The sequence below is a fragment of the Podarcis liolepis genome (genome assembly GCF_965112155.1).
Source record: "Podarcis liolepis genome assembly, chromosome: 18".
Classification (NCBI taxonomy): Eukaryota; Metazoa; Chordata; class Lepidosauria; order Squamata; family Lacertidae; genus Podarcis; species Podarcis liolepis.
The window spans coordinates 6,845,954-6,861,280 of NC_139572.1; the positions used below are offsets into that span (position 1 = coordinate 6,845,954).

At 45.3% G+C, this 15,327-nt stretch overlaps 1 long non-coding RNA gene across 1 annotated transcript in view; it reads right to left on the reverse strand.

The window, feature by feature from the left end:
- The window catches only part of LOC310697655, a 147,591-nt gene that overhangs the window by 118,316 nt on the left and 13,948 nt on the right, over positions 1-15,327 (reverse strand). The window lies entirely within an intron of this gene.

Genomic DNA, 15,327 nt, shown 5'->3' on the forward strand with positions numbered 1-15,327 from the left:
TAGTTTTTAAGCAATATTTCCATCAGTACTTCTCACAGAGCTTCTTGGAAACTTACAAACGTTAACTGTTCATCACATATATTTTTAATATATTCTGTAAGTTTATTCCAGTCCTCAGTGGATCTCTGGTCTCGTCGGTTTCGAATCTTCCCTGTAAGTTTGAAGACTTTCGGATAAATATATCCTGTTATTTCCTACGTTTCTCAGGAAAAACTAGTGTGGGTAGATCAACGTGTATCTTGAGCTTTTCTGTGCATTATTGTCGAGTGAAAAAGAGAAAATCTAACAGAGATTACAGACTCAAACTCATAAAGATATGTATAACACAATAACACAATAATTTGTTGCAAATATTTTCTCTTTTTCTCTTGTAATCTCTACTTGAGTTTGTAATTCTTGTCAGAATACTTACTTTTGAATGGATTAGTTTTTGTTACTATTTACTACTGACATGTGGGTAGGGACCACTCCCACTATTGAAACTTACATCGGCCTGAGTTCTTGGTGTGCTTTTTTCTTGGCATTTTAAATAACAAGAACTCCAACTTATTTAATGTGCCAAGCCCTGGCATTCAAACAGGGTCACGGCCTGGTAAATTTCCTTTCCGTTGCCAGTGTCGTCTCCCGGTGGAAAAATATTGGCAAACTGACGAGGAAGTGGAGCCAAATTGCTGCTTTCTGGACTCCAGCTAAATAAAGACTCCAGTCAATATTTGGCCTGAGCCCCTCAAGGAAACAGCTCATCACTCCCCTCCATATTATTATTATTTTTGCCCCTGTTCTCCACACTCCCCACCGATTCCTCCCAAAAGAATGTGCTGTGCACAAGGAGCCCAGTGAGTTGACGCAGGAACACATGCCCCGGGCTAATATTTGGTGTCGCCGGACAAACTTAAATTTGTTGATGGTGGGAAGGCCCGGAAACGGAGACGTTTGTGGCTTGACATTGTGTCTGGAAGAAACCTTTGTGCAGAAGAGAGTGATTGAAAAGGAACTCACATGTGTTTGTGGGGTGGTGGTGGTCTTGTTCTAAGAATTCTAAGGCCTCAAATATCAAATAAATTTTCATATAATTTACAAGGCAAACACATACCTAAGTATATAAACCACGTGTCCAAAATACAGTGGTGCCTCGCAAGACAAAAAGAATCCGTTCTGTGATTCTCTTTGTCTAGCGGTTTTATCGTCTTGCGAAGCAAGCCCATTGATGGATTAGCGGATTAGCGCTATTAGCGGCTTTTAGCTGCTTTTAGCTGCTTTTAGCGGCTTATCTGCTGATCAGATCAGCTGATAAGCGGCTTAGTGGCTTAGAAAAAAGGGGGGGGAGGAAAAAAACCCAGCAGGAACTCGCAAGACATTGTCGTCTTGCGAAGCAAGCCCATAGGAAATTCGTTTTGCGAAGCACCTCCAAAACGGAAAACTCTTTCGTCTAGCGAGTTTTCCGTCTTGCGAGGCATTCGTCTTGCGGGGCACCACTGTAGTACATTAGAGCATGAGATAATCAGATCCCCTGTAATAGTGTACGTAAGAACTTTGACAATTTTAGGTTATATTTTAGTGATCAAGATTTAATATATATTTTTAACTGCCGCTATATCTGAATTGTCTCTGTTATACCCAATTGCAACTCAATGTATTCCTGTTGTGTTTTAGGATTTTCCTGATATTGTAAGTGAGCCGGAACTGGTCTGTGACCGTAATAATAAAATTCATTCGTACATATGAACTTTGATTGGCTTGTTGCTATGGTTTGAGTGCTGTCATTGTTCTGTTATATATTCTCTACTAACTATTAGCCTAAAAAAAAAAAAAGAATAAGAAAGAAATAGTACAGGAGAAAAATCCTGAAGCCATCTTGACTCTCCCAGTGACCTCAAATATTCCTCTGCAGTAAGGGAGGAAAATGGGGAAAGCCTCCCCATTGTCTTTTGCTTATAAATCCTGTCTTAAGGGTTTATTTGTGTATGAAAAAGTTGAGCCTGTGATCTGGACCCAGGAACTAAAGTATTAACCATCACAAAAGAATGGCCAGGCCACCCAGGCAATGCAATCAGTGACCATTATCAGGTATCCTGGCAGACAGGATTTCTGCTGTAGACTGCCTCCTTCTGTGATGTATGTGTGATGTTTTATTTTATAAAAAAACTAGAATGAGTTTTCTTGGATTTGCTGGAAACCTTTTCAGCACTTGCTTCTCAAATTTCTCTCCTTAATCCATGCAGTTTTTCTGTGCACTCAGTAAACATAACCCATTAAGTCAATTCGCTGCCACTGTCAACTTTTGCTGTTGTTGTTGTTGAGTCGTTTAGTCATGTCCGCCTCTTCGTGACCCCCTGGACCAGAGCACGCCAGGCACTCCTGTCTTCCACTGCCTCCCGCAGTTTGGTCAAACTCATGCTGGTCGCTTCGAGAACACTGTCCAGCCATCTCGTCCTCCGTCGTCCCCTTCTCCTTGCGCCCTCCATCTTTCCCAGCATCAGGGTCTTTTCCAGGGAGTCTTCTCTTCTCATGAGGTGGCCAAAGGACTGGAGCCTCAGCTTCAGGATCCGTCCTTCCAGTGAGCACTGAGGGCTGATTTCCTTCAGAATGGGTGGGTTTGATCTTCTTGCAGTCCATGCTACTACTACAGCTCATGGTTTGTTAGCTCAAAAATGGAAAACAAGCGAGGTCCCAACCAAAGAAGAATGGCAACTTGACAGAGTATGTGCAGCTTGCAGACTTAGAATCATAGAATCATAGAATCATAGAGTTGGAAGAGACCACAAGGGCCATCGAGTCCAACCCCCTGCCAAGCAGGAAACACCATCAGAGCACTCCTGACATATGGTTGTGAAGCCTCTGCTTAAAGACCTCCAAAGGAGGAGACTCCACCACACTCCTTGGCAGCAAATTCCACTGTCGAACAGCTCTTACTGTCAGGAAGTTCTTCCTAATGTTTAGGTGGAATCTTCTTTCTTGTAGTTTGGAGCCATTGCTCCGTGTCCGCTTCTCTGGAGCAGCAGAAAACAACCTTTCTCCCTCCTCTATGTGACATCCTTTTATATATTTGAACATGGCTATCATATCACCCCTTAACCTCCTCTTCTCCAGGCTAAACATGCCCAGCTCCCTTAGCTCATAAGGCATCGTTTCCAGGCCTTTGACCATTTTGGTTGCCCTCCTCTGGACGCGTTCCAGTTTGACTTAACATATAGAATGAGAGAACAAGAAGAACATACGTTTAGAGAAGATTGGAAAACATTTATTGAATATATGGGAAATAACTGTGTACAGCTGAAAATGCTGGCAGCATTAGGATAAATTCAACAGTGTAAATAAGTTTTGATGGATGCAATAATGGAATACAGAATGGTATAGCTTTTGTAAAATATGCAGGGACTTATGGATATGAAACATGAACGATGGAATGGGATGTCCACTTGTCTACCAAAACTTTAAATTGTAAAACAGAAAATTTAATAAAAACTATATATATAAACCAGTAGCGTAGCGTGGGGGGTGCAGGGGGGGCCGGCCGCACCGGGCGCAACATCTGGGGGTTAGGGTTAGGGGGCGCAAATCCACGGGTTAGGGGGCGCAAATTACTTGCCTTGCCCCGGGTGCTGACAACCCACGCTACGCCACTGATATAAACTTCCATTATGTGTTGTACTCCCCTAAATCCACCTCTGTAAGATTCCTGACTATCTCAGTCACAGAAGAAAAAGCACTGCTTTGCTGTTTGCTTTTAAGCCTAAATGTCCCTTTTGTGCATTGTCTAGCATCCTTTGGTGAAATGGTTGTTCCACTCCAATGTTTTGCTGGCATGGCTGCTGTTTGATCTGAAATGGTGGCCTCCGCCTGCGCTTCAATAAGTCTAGGCACCCCGATACACCCTCAGAAGGACTCAAGATGAACATCGTGTGACTTTAATAAGATCGTTAAAAGCATTCCAGCGATTGTTGGGAAGAAGGTTAGCAGCGTGAAAACCCGTAATTGTCTTAGTTAACTGAAGCATGCAGTTCTTCCCAATATAAACTTTTCTTTCTTTTGGGGGGGGGGCAAAGAATTTCCACACATATAATGCAGTTTGAATGTTATTATCACCAAATAATATCCTTTTCTTGCAGCACATGCAGCGGCGTAGCGTGGGTTGTCAGCACCCGGGGCAAGGCAAGTAATTTGCGCCCCCTAACCCCTAACCTGCCGCCACTGCCAGCTTCTTCTTGCTGCTGCCTGGTCTGGTCTGGTGTGGTTCTCTCCTGCGCTCAGCACTGCGCTGGGCGGCCGCTGCACTGTCCCTCCCCCAGATAGTCCCTCGCTCTCTCTCCGCACCGCATGCCTGGCACCCCCCCCTCCACAGTGGGCGGCGACCCAGCGGCTCGGATCGGATTCGTACAGCCAGCACTGCAGTGAGTGAGAGAAAGTGAGTGAGCCAGGTAGGGGCCGAGAGCTGCGAGTGCGAGCGCGCCTCCCCAGATGTTGCGCCCGGTGCGGCCGGCCCCCCCTGCACCCCCCATGCTACGCCACTGAGCATATGCCACCCCAGTATATACCTTCTTTTTTTTACACATTACTTGTGGAGGAATAGCGGTGCAAAATTTGGAGAAGTCAAGTGCAAATTTCGAAGGATGACTGTGCTTCAGTCTGTTGTTTCTAAAAGTGAGATTAAGATTCGTGCACCTTTAAATGTTTTCTTCTTGTCCTTCCTAGCCCAATGCCTGTCCTTCCTTCCTTCCTTCCTTCCTTCCTTCCTTCCTTCCTTCCTTCCTTCCTTCTTCCCTTCCCTTCCCTTCCCTTCCCCTTCCCCTTCCCAATCAATCATTTCCATATTTTAAAAAGTAATTATTATTCTTTTCTGTGTCCTCATTATTTAGACACTCCTGTACACCTCAGAGCTTTCAAATGGTTCGGTTTCATTACTGACACAGGTGTTTTTACAGATTTCCAGTAAGACATATTAAAATATTCCAACAAAGACTATATTTTGTTCCTTCCGGCAGCTAGACTGGTGACTGGGAGCGGCCGCTGAGACCACATAACACCAGACCTGAAAGACCTACACTGGCTCCTAGTATGTTTCCGAGCACAATTCAAAGTGTTGGTGCTGACCTTGAAAGCCCTAAACGGCCTCAAAGGCCCAGTAGACCTGAAGGAGCGTCTCCACCCCCATCGTTCTGCCCGGACACTGAGGTCCAGCTCCGAGGGCCTTCTGATGGTTCCCTCTCCGCGAGAAGCAAAGTTACAGGGAACCAGGCAGAGGGCCTTCTCGGTGGTGGCGCCTGCCCTGTGGAATGCCCTCCCACCAGATGTCAAGGAAATAAACAACTCTCTGACTTTTAGAAGACATCTGAAGGCAGCCCTGTTTAGGGAAGTTTTTAATGTTTGACGTTTTATTGCATTTTTAATATTTGCCTCCCAGAATGGTTGGGGAAACCCAGCCACATGGGCGGGGTACAAATAATAACTTCTCCTCCTTCTCCTTCTCCTTCTCCTGGTGAAGGCAGGGCCGTTAAAGTGGTACGATGCCACTTCCAATGTACAGTGGTACATCGGGTTAAGAACTTAATTTGTTCCGGAGGTCTGTTCTTAACCTGAAACTGTTCTTAACCTGAAGCACCACTTTAGCTAATGGGGCCTCCTGCTGCCGCCACGTGATTTCTGTTCTCATCCTGAAGCAAAGTTCTTAACCCGAGGTCCTATTTCTGGGTTAACGGAGTCTGTAACCTGAAGCGTCTGTAACCCGGGGTACCACTGTAGAGTGAAACTGGATGCTCTCAGCCGGTCTTGGGTATTTTGTCCTGTGCTGGGTGTGTGGGTGTGTTTGGCTGTCTAGCCGACCACAGGGTCTGGGAGTGGGGAGAAGAGTCCTCTCTTAAGCCAAAATGGGCATTTTGGGGGGGGGGTGATGTCCACTTGTCTACCAAAACCACTGGCTGCCTGAGAACTACAAAATGCATCTGTTTCTGGCACAAAGGAAGACTTCAGGACTTTTTGAGGCTTTGTTTACCCAGGCGGTGTTTCTTCACTCAAGGTGTTTCCCAACACAGAGGCGCTTTTCATAAAGGCTTCTTAAAGCAGTGGGAGCATCTCTGAGAGAAGGTGGTTGAGGTGGGAGAGGTCCTTTTGAGGCCAGCCGGCTGCTCCTTTCGGGGGGGGGGGGACGACGACTCCTGAAATAACCTCAAAAGCCTCACCTGACCATCCAGGCTAAGAAAAGCAACACCTGTTGACCGCATCCCTGGTCAAACCCTCCAGCAAAATGCCACAGGGCAACCTTCGGAGAAGTCCCCCTCTTTCCTTTTTCCTTTCTCCTTCTGTGATGGAACTCCTATTTGGGGACTTCCCTGGCTTTTTTCTGGCCAGCCTGGATAGTTGGCCTTGGTGAAGATTTGACGTTTTCATCCCCCAAAAGTTTTTGATTTGAGTTTCGGCTGAAACGAGGCTGCATTTTAATGTTGTACTTAATCTTTTTTTTTTAAAAAAAACTTGTATTTTAATCAATTGTTTGTACCTGGTGTTAGCTTCCCTGAGCCTGGTCTTGGCTGGGGAGGGTGGGGTATAAATAATAATTATTATTATTATGAAAGAAAGAAAGAAAGAAAGAAAGAAAGAAAGAAAGAAAGAAAGAAAGACAACAAAGGCTGGTCAATAACTTAGGGCAGGGGTCAGCAGACTTTTTCAGCAGGGGGCCGGTCCACTGTCCCTCAGACCTTGTGGGGGGCCGGACTATATTTTGAAGAAAGAAAAGAAAAAGAACGAATTCCTATGCCCCACAAATAACCCAGAGATGCATTTTAAATAAAAGCACACATTCTTCTCATGTAAAAACATGCTGATTCCCAGACCGTCCGCGGGCCGGATTTAGAAGGTGATTGGGTCACATCCGGCCCCCGGGCCTTAGGTTGCCTACCCATGACTTAGGATTTCACCGACTAAATGATACTTTTAAGACAGATAAGAAGAAAGGTTCCAGTCGTGAAATATCAAGATTTCAAAAAGAACTGTTAGAAAACCATGTTAAATTGCTGTCTGAAATGTATAGCTTGCTTTGAGAGTGGCATACAAAAGACGAACAGTTCAAGTCTCCACCTCCATCGTTCTCCCCGGACACTGAGGTCCAGCTCCGAGGGCCTTCTGGCGGTTCCCTTGCTGTGAGAAGTGAGGTTACAGGGAACCAGGCAGAGGGCCTTCTCGGTGGTGGCGCCCGCCCTGTGGAACGCCCTCCCATCAGATGTCAAGGAGATAAATGACTATCTGACTTTTAGAAGACATCTGAAGGCAACCCTGCTTAGGGGAGTTTTTAATGTTAGGTCGTGTTTTTAATATTCTGTTGGGAGCCATGCAGAGTGGGAGATGGGCAGGGTATTAATAATAATAATAATAAATAATAATAATAATAATACCCTGCCCATTCATTTTAGAAATCAGTTCAAAATCAAATTAATGGCAAATTAATTGAAGCCATCAGTACGGTAATAATAATAATAATAATAATAATAATAATAATAATAATAATAATAATTTATTATTATTATTATTATTATTATTATTATTATTATTATTATTATTATTATGTTGTGTTCCTTTTATTGTTGTTAGCCGCTCTGAGCCTGGTTTTGGCTGGGGAGGGCGGGATATAAATAAAATTTTATTACTATTAGTGGTTATGTAAGCTTACGGAATACTTAGAATTAGCCAAATTGACAGACATAATAAGAAAAAAACCAAAAAGTGAAGTAAAAAAAGAATGGGAGTGCCTAAATGAATACCTCAAAAGTCAAGGTTCGAGGGCAGAAATCTGGCTGAGTCTGGAATAACCGTGTGAAGTGAAAGGATAAGAAAGAGGGATTTATATTTGGATGCTAGGATAGAGATGATAAGGAAAACAGGAAGACACAATGAGAGGTAAAGGAGGCGCTGTGAGACTGGTGGAAGTCAACGTCTTGTTGTTGTTTTGTTTTAGCAATTTATAGTTTTGTAAGATATGGATTATTTTTATTTTTTATTTTAGTTGCTCCTTTCTTTAGTTTTCAAATGTTGGTTTTTGTGTGCTGTGTATTGTTATTTTTCGTGTTGTTGTGTGGAAAATACTAATAAAATTTATTTTTTAAAAAAATATTATTATTCAAGTTACAAGAAAGCAGATCCCGACTAAACATCAGTAAGAGCTTTTCGAACAGTGGAAGGGACTCCCGGGTCTCCTCAAACACGACCTTTCTGCACCCTCCCTCCCCAGGCAGCCCCCTCACCTTGTCTCATTGGTGTGCCTGCCCTGGGGTTTAGTTCTGCATGCGGTATTGCAGCACTGTCGAATTTTAATACCTGTCCTTAAGCACAGCAACACCATAGAATCATAGAATCCTAGAGTTGGAAGAGACCACAAGGGCCATCGAGTCCAACCCCCTGCCAAGCAGGAAACACCATCAGAGCACTCCTGACATATGGTTGTCAAGCCTCTGCTTAAAGACCTCCAAAGGAGGAGACTCCACCACACTCCTTGGCAGCAAATTCCACTGTCAAACAGCTCTTACTGTCAGGAAGTTCTTCCTAAGGTTTAGGTGGAATCTTCTTTCTTGTCGTTTAGATCCATTGCTCCGTGTCCGCTTCTCTGGAGCAGCAGAAAACAACCTTTCTCCCTCCTCTATGTGACATCCTTTTATATATTTGAACATGGCTATCATCTCACCCCTTAACCTCCTCTTCTCCAGGCTAAACATGCCCAGCTCCCTTAGCCGTTCCTCATAAGGCATCGTTTCCAGGCCTTTGACCATTTTGGTTGCCCTCCTCTGGACACGTTCCAGTTTGTCAGTGTCCTTCTTGAACTGGACACAGTACTCCAGGTGAGGTCTGACCAGAGCAGAATACAGAAGCCTGTCTGTCAAAATCCTGCAAGGGAGAAAGCCTTCCTGGGTTGCCCTCTTCTGGCAGAATTCAAAACTGCTTGTCCCTAGATTGCAATCAAATTGCATCTACTGGCACAGTCTACTTCTCTACCATAACTTCCACGTTGCATAGGAGCTAGATGCATGAGACCTTTGAATGTTGCAGTGGGATTGCGGCGCTCATCTCGCTTTATTGGCCAAGGGAGCCGGCGTACAGCTTCCGGGTCATGTGGCCAGCAGGACTAAGCCGCTTCTGGCAAACCAGAGCAGCGCACAGAAACGCCGTTTACCTTCCTGCCGGAGTGGTACCTATTTATCTACTTGCACTGGCGTGCTTTCAAACTGCTAGGTTGGCAGGAGCAGGGACTGAGCAATGGGAGCTCACCCCGTCGCGGGGATTCGAACCGCTGACCTTCTGATCGGCAAGTCCTAGGCTCTGTGGTTTAACCCACAGCGCCACCCGCGTCCCCCTAAGGAGCAATATCCTCAGGCAATTTCTTAAAATGGCCTTGTGAAAAAGCACAGAGGGTGTGACCTAAAATCACAGTTCTGTAAAAGCCTTCCCTGCGGGCAGCTCTGAAACAATGAGATCGAAATAGTTTCTGGGGATCTGGTGTGATGCAATGCCAAACCTGTGCCAAACTTTGGCAAAAGTTTCGCTTTGTTTTTCAGCAAAAAAACCCGTGCCAGTTTGAAGTGAATTGGATGGTGTTTGGGTGACCTCGTCACCCCCCAGGTTTGAGGGTCTATTTGTGGGGTTCTGCAAAAATGGGGGTTTTTCGCTGTAAAACTTTCCCCCAAATTTGGCGCCGGTTTGGAGTGAATTGGACAAAGCTTGGTTTTGGGGTGTTAACTATGAACCTCGGTTTGATGTAGCCATTACTCGAATGTGGGACGCTGCAAAACATGCAAAGGGGATCACATATTTTGGGGTTCACGGTTCATGCGGGGGGAGGTTTCCTCTGTCCACTCCGTCCAGATTTATATTTTATATGAAAGAAAATTGTAAACGTTTGTAGGTTTGAATTGAAATGCTTTGTAATGTGAAAATAAGGAACCGATTCACATTTAAGGAAGTATTTTTTATGAAAAAGGAGAAGATTTAAAGTAAAAAAGCGGTTATAGAAATGCAAAAAATTATTAATAGATGTTTGGAAGTCAGAAAGAGGGAGGGGAGGAAGTCAGTGCTCTGTTTGAGCAATGCTTTATGTTATAGATTCGTGTAATGAAATGTAGCCAAATATAGAAAACTCAATAAAAATTATTATTTTTTAAAAAAATGAAGTTGTTTAGCTTTTTTTTTTACAATTTTACCCCCCAAAGTTGCTGAACTTTTTTGGCAATTTTACCCCAAAGTTATTGAGGTTTTTTTTTTTTTAGGATTTTACCCCACAACATGTACTGCCACGGGAGCTGGATTAGGCCCCTAAATCAGGCTTTGGACATGCCTGCTTTAATCCCCTTTCAAACCATCTACTACTTGAAAGCATCCCTCCAGGGACTTGAGAATTTAATGAGTTTTCAAGTGAGGGCTCCTGGAGATAGCTTGCTCTTTCCTCCTTTGATCTTCCCTCCAGACGTGTCTCCATCCCGTCTCAGGTGCCTCAGAGATGCTGCCTCCAGAGATAACACTTTCCTGCTATGTTCCAAGCCCCCTTTTGCCCTCTCTTGGCAGCCCACTGCTTGACCCAGGAGATAGAGATCCCTGTAGCAGAGAATCTCCCAGCCCAGAAGGATGCTATTTCTCTCCTGGTTCATTAGTCTCTCCAGCTCTCTCAGTAAGTCTTCTTTCCTCCTTCCTTTTGGGGTGTGCTGGGTTCAGGGAGATACCTTCGCAGGTGATGTATGCATAGGGCTGCATTTAGGTCTGATGAAGCCCTAAGCTACTGAAGGTAATGGGGCCCTTTAAGAAGGCTGATCGCCGAAGAATTGGTGCTTTTGAATTCTGGTGCTGGAGGAGACTCTTGAGAGTCCCATGGACTGCAAGAAGATCCAACCTCTCCATTCTGAAGGAAATCAGCCCCGAGTGCTCACTGGAAGGACAGATCGTGAAGCGGAGGCTCCAAGACTTTGGCCACCTCATGAGAAGAGAAGACTCCCTGGAAAAGACCCTGATGTTGGGAAAGATGGAGGGCGCAAGGAGAAGGGGATGACAGAGGACGAGATGGTGGGACAGTGTTCTCGAAGCTACGAACATGAGTCTGACCAAACTGCGGGAGGCAGTGGAAGACAGAAGTGCCTGGCGTGCTCTGGTCCATGTGGTTACCAAGAGTCAGACACGACTCAACAACAAATATGTCCAGCTGTCCTTTGTCAACAACAAATTGTCGCTGTTTTTGTGTATATGTTGAATATAAGCTATATGGCAGCGGTGGCCAAACTCGGCCCTCCAGATGTTTTGGGACTACAATTCCCATCATCCCTGACCACTGTTAGCTGTTAGCTAGGGATGATGGGAGGTGTAGTCCCAAAACATCTGGAGGGCTGAGTTTGGCCACCACTGCTATATGGTAATTTATGGACCTACCGTAATAGGGATCTAAAGCTATTTGCACATAACAAAATACGTATTTTACCAAAGTCCTTGTTGAACTGAAATACAATTATGAAGTACAGTGGTACCTTGGATTAAGTACTTAATTCGTTCCGGAGGTCCGTACTTAACCTGAAACTGTTCTTAACCTGAAGCACCACTTTAGCTAATGGGGCCTCCCGCTGCTGCCGCGCCGCCGGAGCCCGGTTTCTGTTCTCATCCTGAAGCAAAGTTCATAACCTGAAGCACTATTTCTGGATTAGGGAAGTCTGTAACCTGAAGCGTATGTAACCTGAGGTACCACTGTATATGAATAGCGAAATACAATTAAAAAATATATGAACAGTGAAATAATTGTTAAGCTCAAACTTAAAATGTTTTTTTTTTAATTCATAACAGACTTAATAATGCAAATACATTGGCATTTGGCAATAACAAAAGTTCCTTTAGAAACACAGTTTACAAAGGCTCATAATCTAGTCTCTAGAAACTTGCTAGAACATGAAATAATAATAGGTGTAAATATATGATGCAAACTGCTAATAATTATAGTAGCAGATTGTAGGCACCCTATATATAGAAAGGAACAAACCAGTGATATTTTAGGGAGCAGGGTAGCAGGCGGGGACCATGACTTACATCATAGGAGCCTACACAACACAAAACACTGTTGCTGTATGTAGGTTTTGTTTTATTTATTATCTTATATTTTGGAAATGTACATGGACTAGTTGCATGGCAACATGTGCAAATGGCTTTAGGTACCTACGAGGTCCACAAATTACCACATAGCATATATTCAACCCAAAAAACAACGACAATTTGTTGTTGACAAAGGACAGCTGGACATATAAAGGGCCCCATTACCTTCAGTTGGGACGCGGGTGGCGCTGTGGGTTAAACCACAGAGCCTAGAACTTGCCAATCAGAAGGTTGGTGGTTCGAATCCCTGCAATGATGGGGTGAGCTCCCGTTGCTCAGTCCCTGCTCCTGCCAGCCTAGCTTTTCGAAAGCACGTCAAAGTGCAAGTAAATAAATAGGTACCGCTCCGGCGGGAAGGTAAACGGCGTTTCCGTGCACTGCTCTGGTTCGCCAGAAGCGGCTTAGTCCTGCTGGCCACATGACCTGGAAAACGTGCGAACAAACGCCGGCTCCCTTGGCCAGTAAAGCGAGATGAGCGCCGCAACCCCAGAGTCGGCCACAACTGGACCTAACGGTCAGGGGTCCTTTTACCTTTATTCAGTAGCTTAGGGCCTCATCAAAACTAAATCCGGTCCTGTATGGAAGGGATCACAAGGGTTGGAAGTTGGAAGGGATCATAAGGGTTCTATAGCCCGCCCCCATTTTTTGCCCAACTTGGTGCTCAAACCCACAGCCTTGGGATTAAGAGTCTCGTGCTCTGCCGACTGAGCTGCTCCTTTAGTTTCCCTTAAGCAGCTGTTCTCAACCTGTGGGTCCCCAGATGTTGTTGGACTACAACTCCCATCATCCCTGAACTCTGGCCTTGCTAGCTAGGGGTGATGGGAGTTGTAGTCCAACAACATCTGGGGACCCACAGGTTGAGAACAGCTGCAAAGGCTTTCCTGGGTGTTAAGCTGGCGCAAACTGAGTGTTGTGATTTTTAACTCCAGGCGTGAGAGCCCCCAGCGAGCTCCACGAAGGAAGGAATCTATTTGCCAAGCACGGATGTTGCAAAAGGCAAGTGCGGTCCGTCTACATTGGAGATGGTGAGTCGTCTGGAAAGCCAGGTTCTCTTCCAGCTGCTCTGTCTTCTGGTTCCCTCTGCTTGTTTTGTTTTAAACTTTCATATCCTGCTTTTCACCCCGTACACTTTGAAGGATGTGAATCCGGGGAGCTATAGTTTGCGCCTGGCGAAACTACAGTTCCAAAAAAAATTTCAGGGGAAGAAGACTCTGTGCTTTAAATGCATAGTGTGGATTTGATCTCCGGCTTTAAAGAAGAGAAGAAGAAGAAGAAGAGTTTGGATTTGATATCCCACTTTATCACTACCTGAAGGACTCTCAAAGCGGCTAACATTCTCCTTTCCCTTCCTCCCCCACAACAAACACTCTTGAGGTGAGTGGGGCTGAGAGACTTCAGAGAAGTGTGACTGGCCCAAGGTCACCCAGCAGCTGCATGTGGAGGAGCGGAGAAGCGAACCCGGTTCCCCAGATTACGAGTCCACCGCTCTTAACCACTACACTACACCACACTGGCTGTGAAAGGCTTTGAGGTGGTCGCAACCAAGGAAACAGCCTTGAGAGAAAAATGGAAATCTCCCCTTTCTAAAAAAATGGATGAATGAATGAATGCCAACATTAAAAATATGGGGAGAAAAAAAACCAGAACAGGCATGGAGCAGGAAAATATATTGCCCATCAAATGTTAATTATTACGAATTTACAAATGCAACAATTCATGAATCAGCGTCACTTTTAACAGCTGGGCGAACCGATGTGGTACAGTAGTTGAATGTGGAGGTGGGTTCGAATTCCCACTCTGCCCTTAAGCTTGGGCCACTCACTTGCTCTACGCCTAAACCCCCCTCATAGAGTTGTTGTGGGTATTAACGAAGAAGGCGGACAACCATATAAACCACATTGAGCTCCATAGAGGGAAATTTGGCATGTTGTAGATGCAATCAAGGGTGGCGCTGTGGGTTAAACCACAGAGCCTCTTGGGCTTGCCGATCACAAGGTTGGCGGTTCAAATCCCTACGACGGAGTGAGCTCCCGTTGCTCGGTCCCTGCTCCTGCCAACCTAGCAGTTCAAAAGCACGTCAAAGTGCAAGTAGATAAATAGGTACCGCTCTGGGGGGAAGGTAAACGGCATTTCCATGCGCTGCTCTGGTTCGCCAGAAGGGACTTAGTCATGCTGGCCACATGACCCGGAAGCTGTATGCCGGCTCCCTCAGCCAATAAAGCGAGATGAGCTCCGCAACCCCAGTCGGTCACTGCTGGACCTAATGGTCAGGGGTCCCTTTACCTTTTAGATGCAATCAATTGATCGATGGACCGGTCAAATAAAGTCAAACCACTGGTTTAGATGCATACGCTCTGTATATACCGTAAACTGTTTCCCACATATATAAACCTCCCCCCCTTTTTCTATGCTTTGTAACAGGCTCCTTGGGCAAAAAAAATGAGAGGCACAAATACAAGATGGGTGACACCTGGCTTGAGAGCAGTACATGTGAAAAGGATCTAGGAGTCTTGGTTGACCACAAACTTGACATGAGCCAACAGTGTGACGCGGCAGCTAAAAAAGCCAATGCAATTCTGGGCTGCATCAATAGGAGTATAGCATCTAGATCAAGGGAAGTAATAGTGCCACTGTATTCTGCTCTGGTCAGACCTCACCTGGAGTACTGTGTCCAGTTCTGGGCACCACAGTTCAAGAAGGACACTGACAAACTTGTCCAGAGGAGGGCAACCAAAATGGTCAAAGGCCTGGAAACGATGCCTTATGAGGAACGGCTAAGGGAACTGGGCATGTTTAGCCTGGAGAAGAGGAGGTTAAGGGGTGATATGATAGCCATGTTCCAATATATAAAAGGATGTCATATAGAGGAGGGAGAAAGGTTGTTTTCTGCTGCTCCAGAGAAGCGGACACGGAGCAATGGATCCAAACTACAAGAAAGAAGATTCCACCTAAACATTAGGAAGAACTTCCTGACAGTAAGAGCTGTTTGACAGTGGAATTTGCTGCCAAGGAGTGTGGTGGAGTCTCCTACTTTGGAGGTCTTTAAGCAGAGGCTTGACAACCATATGTCAGGAGTGCTCTGATGGTGTTTCCTGCTTGGCAGGGGGTTGGACTCGATGGCCCTTGGGGTCTCTTCCAACTCTATGATTCTATGATCTCCCCCCCTTGCTTCCAAGTGTGTGGGCTCAGGTCTCAACAGCTGTTAAAGACATCCAACACAACAGGCAG